This window comes from Thalassophryne amazonica, chromosome 7, assembly GCF_902500255.1.
Source record: "Thalassophryne amazonica chromosome 7, fThaAma1.1, whole genome shotgun sequence".
In the NCBI taxonomy this organism is placed as follows: domain Eukaryota; kingdom Metazoa; phylum Chordata; class Actinopteri; order Batrachoidiformes; family Batrachoididae; genus Thalassophryne; species Thalassophryne amazonica.
Window position 1 is genome coordinate 76,485,289 of NC_047109.1, and position 9,581 is coordinate 76,494,869.

General features: G+C 39.4%; 1 protein-coding gene across 3 annotated transcripts in view; it reads left to right on the forward strand.

Moving 5' to 3' along the window:
• The window catches only part of u2af2a (U2 small nuclear RNA auxiliary factor 2a), a 40,989-nt gene that overhangs the window by 7,014 nt on the left and 24,394 nt on the right, over positions 1 to 9,581 (forward strand). The window lies entirely within an intron of this gene.

The following is a 9,581-nucleotide window of genomic DNA, read 5'->3' on the forward strand; positions in this document are numbered from 1 at the left end:
ATACTTGAAAGACACTCATCGAGAGGATTTAGTCCTGTTATAACGGGTTGATGCAGAAGTTGGCAGCAATGCAACAATAAGGATGCTGACTGCCATTAAACGACATGGAAGAAGACTGTGCGTTTGATTTCTTCACAGGGGCAGGTTTTGAGGTCGGAGTGCATTTCCACATTTACAAAATGCTACAAGAAACCACTAAAAATAAATAAATACAGGCTACTTAATTTACTAATATTTGGAGTCATTCTGAGTAAATCATCGGACCCATTGATCGTGCAGCTTATTTTAGCCAATAAAATTACTCTTTTTAAATCGGAATGACAACAGAAACTACCAAAATGACCCCGATTAAAGGTTTACTGTCAGAGTTGAAATCTGTAAAAAAAAAAAAAAAAAAAAAAAAGCAACTCAGTTAACTAAACGCCAAGAATGATCACGCTAGAGACTGAATTTCATTTCCTGATCAGGGAGAGCCAGCATGACGCCTCGTCACTGTCTGTCAGTCAGCTCTGATGGGCCCGCCCACTCTGCTCCTGAATTTCTTTACACACAGACATTACAAAACAATATACAAGGCACAACTGCGTTTCTTCAGTTAATTTATATTTGTATCACTTTGCACCTGGAAGACGCCTTGTGGTCTTGTTCAGACAGATAGTAATTGTTCTTCAAATTGAAACATTACAGCGCCAGCCTCAAACTAGTGTACAGGCTGTGTTATTCTTTGCTCAAGGCCGAAATATTAATCTGTGCTCGACAAAAACATAGCTCTAGCAAAACAGTCTGCTCATTCATTAAGCAAAAGGACAAATGTTACTTTTCTCATGGGAGCAGTTGTAATAATTACTTCAACTGCTCAGTGTATATTTCTGCTTTGACAATGAGTGATTATTTAGAAGAATAATGGTGCATGAACTCTCACACATGCATATATGGAAAATAGAGAACAGAATCAAAAACAAGCTCAAAGGCATTACATCAAAGTAAAGACATTAATATTGCTAATATATAGAAAACCCTGTCATTATTCCCCACTGTTTATCGAATTTAATGTCTACATTCTCAACATCATCACTGTAGAAACGTCAATAAACTTACAGTGTACCTAACCATTATTTTGCCTCGTTTGGATGGCGTGACATGATTCAGCATCCAATAGCAAAAACGCAATATAGTAACGGGCCAGTAATAAACCATTAACTGTGGTGGAAATCATCCGTTAAGCCATTGATCAAGCAAGAGGACAAATCACAATACTTAGTAAGCTAGTTACCCCAGAACATTCAAATAGTAAGAATTTATAGGAAGCACATTCATCATACAACACAATGCAACATTTTCCATCAGATACACATCCCTCGAACACCATTTATTTGTATAAATATTTAAACTGATTGATATTTGGACATCGTTGGAGTTTCTCAGGTAGCTTATTCCAATTTTTTGGGCACAAATAGACACACAGAAGCATTTCCTGGTCATCCTTGCGCCCGCAATTTTTAAAATGATACAAACTCCTTAAATTATATATTCCTTCTTGTTGCATAAAATATCCTTGAATTCTGAGAGGTACTTGCTTAATTAATGTTTTTTTTTTTTTTTTTTTTACTTTATACATCAATCAAACAGCCTTAAATGAAATCACGTCACGGAGTTTTAAAATCTATGATGTGATAAACAGTGGATTGGTATGATCCCGATAACCTGCATTATAAATTATTCTTAATGCTCTTTTTTGAAGGTTGAATAATGGTTGTACTGTAGTTTACTAGTTATTGCCCCGTTCTTGCACCATAAGTCAAGTAAGGTGCAATCAATGTGCAGTACAGAGTATGTAGTGATTTACCATCAAGAATGTGCTTTGCCCTGCTTAATATTGCCGTACTTTTTGATGCTTTCTTTTGACTATGTTGAATATGTGCTTTCCAGTTGATTCTGTCATCGATGACCACACCTGATGACTTGTTCTCTTTGACAGGTTCCATATTTACCCCCTGTATGTTTAACTGTATTCGTCCATCTTTTTTATGGTTTCCAAATAACATTATTTTAGTTTTTAGACCAATTTAGTGACAGTTTGTTCATATCGAACCATCTCTTCAACTTTATCATTTCTGATCCCAGATCATCTAGTAATTGTTGCAAATTATCCCCTGAACAAAATAAGTTTGTAACACCTGCAAAGAGGACTGCTCCAAACAGATCCGAGACTTTACATAAATCACTTATATACAATATGAATAACTTTGGTGCCAACACATAACCCTGAGGAACTGCACAAACGATGTCCAGATATGAAGAACAGCAGTCCCCAAGTTTAACAAACTGTTTCTGGTTTTGTAAATAGCTTTTAATCCAATTCAGAGCCACTTCTCTGATCCCATAAAGCTCCATCTTTTGAAATATGTTGTGATTGATTGTGTCAAAAGCTTTTTTTTTTTTTTTTTCTTTCATTATGTCAACAAATAATCCTATCACTATTTTCCTTTGGTCCACATGTTTATTAATCTCTTCTATTGCGTCTAAACCCATATTGACTAAATAAATAAATAAATAATAATAAATTTATCCAATCTGTTATTGTAAAGTTTTTTTTTTCCAATATCTTTGAAAATTGTGACACTAGAAAGACACAGGCCTATGGTTAGTAAAAAGATGCTTGTCACCAGATTTGAATAAAGGTATCACTTTCCTCTGGTCTGAATTGCAACATGGTTCATATATTTTTTTTTGTATACCACCACACAGTAAATGCCACAATCACAGCAATAATTGTCAAAATCATCATCAGGGTGCGAAGTTTGCATCCTGCTCTGGCAGCAAAGCTCTCCATAGCTAAAACAGTGTTTTGAACAACCTGTTGATATTTCTCTCCTTCTGTCCCTGTGTTGTGTTTTTTTTTTTTTTTTTTTTTTTTGTCATTCAAGGGACAGAGAGAAACTACAGTTCTGTCTTCTTTCTTTGGTGACAGTTCAAACGGTGCAGTTTGTCTGGGCTTAGGGGCTGAAGGTAACAGTTCAGTCTCATTTCAGTTCAGCAAGGGACTGAGGGAATCTGGAACTTTTTTTTATGTTATTTCCCTTCAGCTGTAGTGCATAAATCTATACTATCATCAGTATGTGTAAGCCATGCTGCAAGTGGAATTAAAATAATGTGTCATGTACTCTGTCCTGTGCCCTGTTCTTGACGTTTTCTTTAAACACAGGTGCACAGGAATAGAACAGGATTCTCTTGTCTCCCGTTCTCAAAGATGCAGTTTCGTCTGCTTCTGTCTCCTGGTCTGGTCACGTCAGTGCTGTATTTCAAGCTTGTAGTACGTCTGCTTCTGATCCTGGTTCAAGTTGACAGGCCTCTCCTTGGTCACAGCTGGTTACTCGTCTGCTTCAGGACCCTGGTATCTGCTTCAACCTCTGGTCTGTGTCTTTGTTCACTCCTGGTCACTCTCTGTCTCTGTTATGACGCGCTTCCAGCCGTTGCTGGGCCTATAAGCCATCAGCCGACAGTGTTACATGTCGCTCCCCTTGTCTTGTTCGGGATCTTTCAGGTATCTTTGTCTTTTGCAGTGGGATAGATGCACCCAAGATGACTTCTCTGCAATTTTCACTGCAGTGGGGGTGGTTAGCAGCACTTAGACCTTCCCACCTTGGAGATGACCAGTTCTTTCTCTTAATAATCTTTATCAGCACCCAGTTGCCAATCTGGATCTGATTATCAGGGCCCTGCACAGAAATAGGAGAGTCTGGTATCTTGTTAGCGTGTATGACATTCTTATGGGATAACACACGTCTCATATAATCAACTAATCCCTCATCCTCACTATCAGGCCCAGCTATTTTCTGTAAATCTGGTATTCTGTAGGGCCTGCCATACAAAATTTTGAATGGCGGAAGGCCAGTCTCTGAGCTGGGTGTTATATGCATGTACAGTTTCACCAAATCCAAACAATAAACCCAATTTTTTCCTGTTTTTTCCATACATTTTCTGAGCTTACTTTTAATTGTCTCATTTGATCTTTCCACTAAACCTGCACTTTGAGGATGGTAAGCACAATGTGTTTAGCATTTATTTTCAAATGTTCTATTAAATGTTGGATGATTTTATTTACAAAATGTGTACCATTATCACTGTACATTGTTTCAGGTAGTCCATGTCTTGGAATTATGTCTCTACAAAGTATCTTTGCAACTGTCAGAGCATCTGCATGTTTAACAGGGAACACCTCTACCCATTTGCTATATGCATCAATCAGTACTAGGCAGTATTTTTTTTTCCCTTAACTTTGGTTCAATTCAGTAAAATCCATATGGATTATTTGGAACTGGTATTGGGATGTTGGAAATTTTCCTTGTATTAGCCTCTCATTCCCCTGCGGGTTACGTTTTGCATAAATTAAACATGCTCTGCAGTAATGTTTTGCATATGCCTGAAATCCAAACGTCACAAAATGATTATTAACCAGTCCAACCATCCCAGCCGTAGAAACGGGACATGGTCCATGACTTACGACAGCTGCCCACTTGAAAAGGCTGCGGGGTAGGACTGGTTTGTTTGAGGATTAGGCATACACACCATCAGCGTGTTGGTTGACATTGTGACGCATTAATTTGCCAAAATTGATTGATTGGATGAACAGCATGATGATGAGCATTGATTAATATCGATTATTACGTGCAGGCCAATCTTAATATGACAATTCAATTCCTAACAATGATCCAGTACTCCAATTAGATCAATACACTGCCTACCATGTAGGCATACGGGCAAATTTGACCCCACCACAGTACCCCAGTGCCATATCCTCATGTCCTAGTGAGTCAGAGTGTCACAGAGTCAAGGTCGAGTAATCGTGACTGGGCCTGCCTTAGGTTGTCCCAGGGTTTAAGATGGGATCTTACCTGTCATGGGCTTGCAGCCTTCCATACTGGGCAGGGGTTCCAAGGGGTGGGGGAACACCCATTAAGAGATGTCATGTCAAAACAGTTTTGATTGCACAGAACATCAAACATGCAGGATCATTGAAAGTGAATTGAAGTATCTTTTTAGTAATTTATCCCAGAATAGAAATGTTGGATTAATCAATGCTTAAACACCAATAATAAATAGAAATAATGACAGAATCAGATACATAAACAATGTTTGGTTCGCAGGAATAACTATGTGTCAGGATGGACAACAATCATGTGAAAAGGTGTCCAACAATCTCTATCCTTTAAGGCCTAACTTAATCTGCATACATCAAATAATAATTAATAAGCACTTCATCGGTCATCAATGCTTTATGAAAGCCTGCAGCTTCTTGTTTGATTTGCAGCAGGGGTTAATTGCATCTCATGAGAGTTCACATTATTTCAATCAGAACACAAGATGATCAAAATACTGAGTTATTATTATTTGTTGCTTCTACATTTCTGTCAATTCACCCTCACCAACATTAATGCTTTCAACAGGAGCACTATAAACATGTTACAATAATCAACATAGTCTTACTGTCTCATACACTGTACAACCTTCTGCTCTGCTCTTCGGCTGGAGTGATAAATTACACTTTGTTTCCAAAACAAACCACGCTTTAAAAAATAGAACACTGAATGTATTTGATAAAGTCAATACAACGTAATGCAAAACAACATTAAAGCTGGAATTGATTACATCAAATAAACTATCTCTCTAAATTTAACAGTTACACTTTTAAAACACTAGTATCAATTACATGTAAGCAATTACATATAAACCCCCTGTATTTCATGTGTTAAAGCACAACAAAACATCACTGCAGTGTTTCTCAATTTCTCAAGTTGGGGTGTGGAGTGGCAGGGGGAGGAGGAGGAGGACAGTGAACATTTAGAGCTTCCCTCAGCAGCAGTGTGTATACACGCTCCTCCTCCAACACCCCAGACCAGGAAGAACAGAATACCACAACTGCTACAACAAACAAGCAAAATAAACCAACAAATAACCCCCCCCCCCCCCCCCCCAAAAAAAAAAAAAAAAAAATACGTCCACAGGTCCAAAGAAGACCTGTGTTACATTACACGCAACACATTATACACACATGTAGACACGTAGAACTCAACAGAACTGTTAATTACAGTGGACTGATAGGAGACCTTTTTTTTTTTTTTTTTTTATAGTTCTCAGAGAATCTACCACAACCACTGCTCCCTTCTGTCTGTTATGTCATCAGAAATAATTAGTGGATCAGTCAATCAACAATTTTTCAATCTTTTAGCAGTATTTAATACGTATACTGGGGAACTGATTCATAGAAATGTTTTATAACCAGTGTTGCCACAGTTACTTTGAAAAAGTAATCCAATTACTGATTACTCCTTGAAAAAGTAACTTAGTTACTTTACTGATTACTCAATTGTAAAAGTAACTAAGTTAGATTACTAGTTACTTTTTTAGTTACTTTCCCCAGCTGCCGACAACAACCCACGTCAACATGACAGTGATACCTGTTTTGCCAAAACTCACTTTATAGTCACCCTTTCTTGACTTCAATGAAAATAAATACTTGTTTTATAAAAAGTAAAATAAAGACCTCTTTCTTGACCTCATATTTAACTGTTGACAGCACTGTAACAGTAAAACTTGCAATTTCAAACCTACATTGTTTATAAATGTAACTATTAAATTCTAACATTTTTCTAACATTTAAATTCTCTCTAAACATTTTACTTGTCAAAATTATTATTACACTCAACAAAAATATAAACGCAACACTTTTGGTTTTGCTCCCATTTTGTATGAGATGAACTCAAAGATCTAAAACTTTTTCCACATACACAATATCACCATTTCCATCAAATATTGTTCACAAACCAGTCTAAATCTGTGATAGTGAGCACTTCTCCTTTGCTGAGATAATCCATCCCACCTCACAGGTGTGCCATATCAAGATGCTGATTAGACACCATGATTAGTACATAGGTGTGCCTTAGACTACCCACAATAAAAGGCCACTCTGAAAGGTGCAGTTTTATCACACAGCACAATGCCACAGATGTCGCAAGATTTGAGGGAGCGTGCAATTGGCATGCTGACAGCAGGAATGTCAACCAGAGCTGTTGCTCGTGTATTTAATGTTCATTTCTCTACCATAAGCCGTCTCCAAAGGCGTTTCAGAGAATTTGGCAGTACATCCAACCAGCCTCACAACCGCAGACCACGTGTAACCACACCAGCCCAGGACCTCCACATCCAGCATGTTCACCTCCAAGATCGTCTGAGACCAGCCACTCGGACAGCTGCTGAAACAATCGGTTTGCATAACCAAAGAATTTCTGCACAAACTGTCAGAAACCATCTCAGGGAAGCTCATCTGCATGCTAGTCGTCCTCATCGGGGTCTTGACCTGACTCCAGTTCGTCGTTGTAACCGACTTGAGTGGGCAAATGCTCACATTTGCTGGCGTTTGGCACGTTGGAGAGGTGTTCTCTTCACGGATGAATCCCGGTTCACACTGTCCAGGGCAGATGGCAGACAGCGTGTGTGGCGTCGTGTGGGTGAGCGGTTTTCTGATGTCAATGTTGTGGATCGAGTGGCCCATGGTGGCAGTGGGGTTATGGTATGGGCAGGCGTCTGTTATGGACGAAGAACACAGGTTCATTTTATTGATGGCATTTTGAATGCACAGAGATACCGTGACGAGATCCTGAGGCCCATTGTTGTGCCATACATCCAAGAACATCACCTCATGTTGCAGCAGGATAATGCACGGCCCCATGTTGCAAGGATCTGTACACAATTCTTGGAAGCTGAAAATGTCCCAGTTCTTGCATGACTGGCATACTCACCGGACATGTCACCCATTGAGCATGTTTGGGATGCTCTGGACCGGCGTATACGACAGCGTGTACCAGTTCCTGCCAATATCCAGCAACTTCGCACAGCCATTGAAGAGGAGTGGACCAACATTCCACAGGCCACAATTGACAACCTGATCAACTCTATCCGAAGGAGATGTGTTGCACTGCATGAGGCAGATGGTGGTCACATCAGATACTGATTGGTATCCCCCCCCCCCCCCCCCCAATAAAACAAAACTGCACCTTTCACAGTGGCCTTTTATTGTGGGCAGTCTAAGGCACACCTGTGCACTAATCATGGTGTCTAATCAGCATCTTGATATGGCACACCTGTGAGGTGGGATGGATTATCTCAGCAAAGGAGAAGTGCTCACTATCAAAGATTTAGACTGGTTTGTGAACAATATTTGAGGGAAATGGTGATATTGTGTATGTGGAAAAAGTTTTAGATCTTTGAGTTCATCTCATACAAAATGGGAGCAAAACCAAAAGTGTTGCGTTTATATTTTTGTTGAGTGTATTTTAAGCAATACTAGTAGTTGTAGTAAAAAACGGCTTCAAAACTGGACCTTTAATCTAGGGCTGTTGTGGGGGGGGGGCACATCCCTCCCCCACGCCCCCATCCCTCTGGATTCGCCCCTGCTTTGGCGTTTGAGCACAAAGAATGGATAACATTTATTTATGCAGAAAACAGGACCAGATTTACAGGTAAGAAAGTTTTATTGCGTTTTCACATCATGTGGTCCTCAGAAAGAGAGTTTAGGTGCATTTGAGTGGAAAATAGTGTTAGTTGTTGACGCGTCGCCGAGGATCAGCTGTTTTTAACGAGACGATACGGAGTGGCTCAGCTCAGAATTCTAAATAAAGGAGGAAAAAAGTATAAAAATGTCTTTGTAAAGCTCATTGCAGGTGTGCTGATCACCGCCCTTTAAGAGGTGAGGACGAGTCGAGCAGCTGCAAAAAACCGCGGATGAAAAGCTCACAGCTCGCTTAAAGTGGGACGTTCAGTCGAACCCCGACCCCCTGCCCACGGACCAAGATTAATGCTGCTATCGACCCACAATGAAAAATAATAGTAATGCACAGTGACATGGAGAAGTAACTTTAATCTGATTACTGACTTGGAAAGATTAACGCGTTAGATTACTCGTTACTAAAAGAAGTGGTCAGATTAGAGTATCATATATACCGGCATCACTGTTTATAACCCAAAGTCTTCATTGCCTAGATGAGCCTGTTTCCAGCAAGTTCATGAATACCCGCTGGAACTCATTGATCTAAGTGGTTAGTTCCACAGTAGCTCATTCATGATTACTGAGGCAAGATTGTCAAATACTGCAGTGTTCAATTGAAGCAGTCAATCTGAATTTTCTTCTTTTCCCCCAGACAGAAAGTAGTCGCCCGATGACACGGATCATTAATTTCACTTATGTCTAGTTGATATTTTCCACTGCTAGACCAATGTCTAGTTAAAATTCTTGTTGTTAGTGATTAAAAATTGTTCGACTGGGGAGGTTTTTTTTTTTTTTTGCACCTTAAAATAGTGAGATTAATGACCCGCGCCGTGCTGCCGCACACACAGAGATGTGCACACACACACCGCTGACTTCATGAATGAAACTCGGTCAATAAAGGATAATTGTGTAAAAATATAATATATATAAATGTATTGTAATGGTTTTAGGAGCCGTGCTGAGTTGAACACAGCAGCAGCTCAGCCGAGCAGCGTAGCTTATCAGCGCAGATCCGTGTAACTTTCAACACTAATAT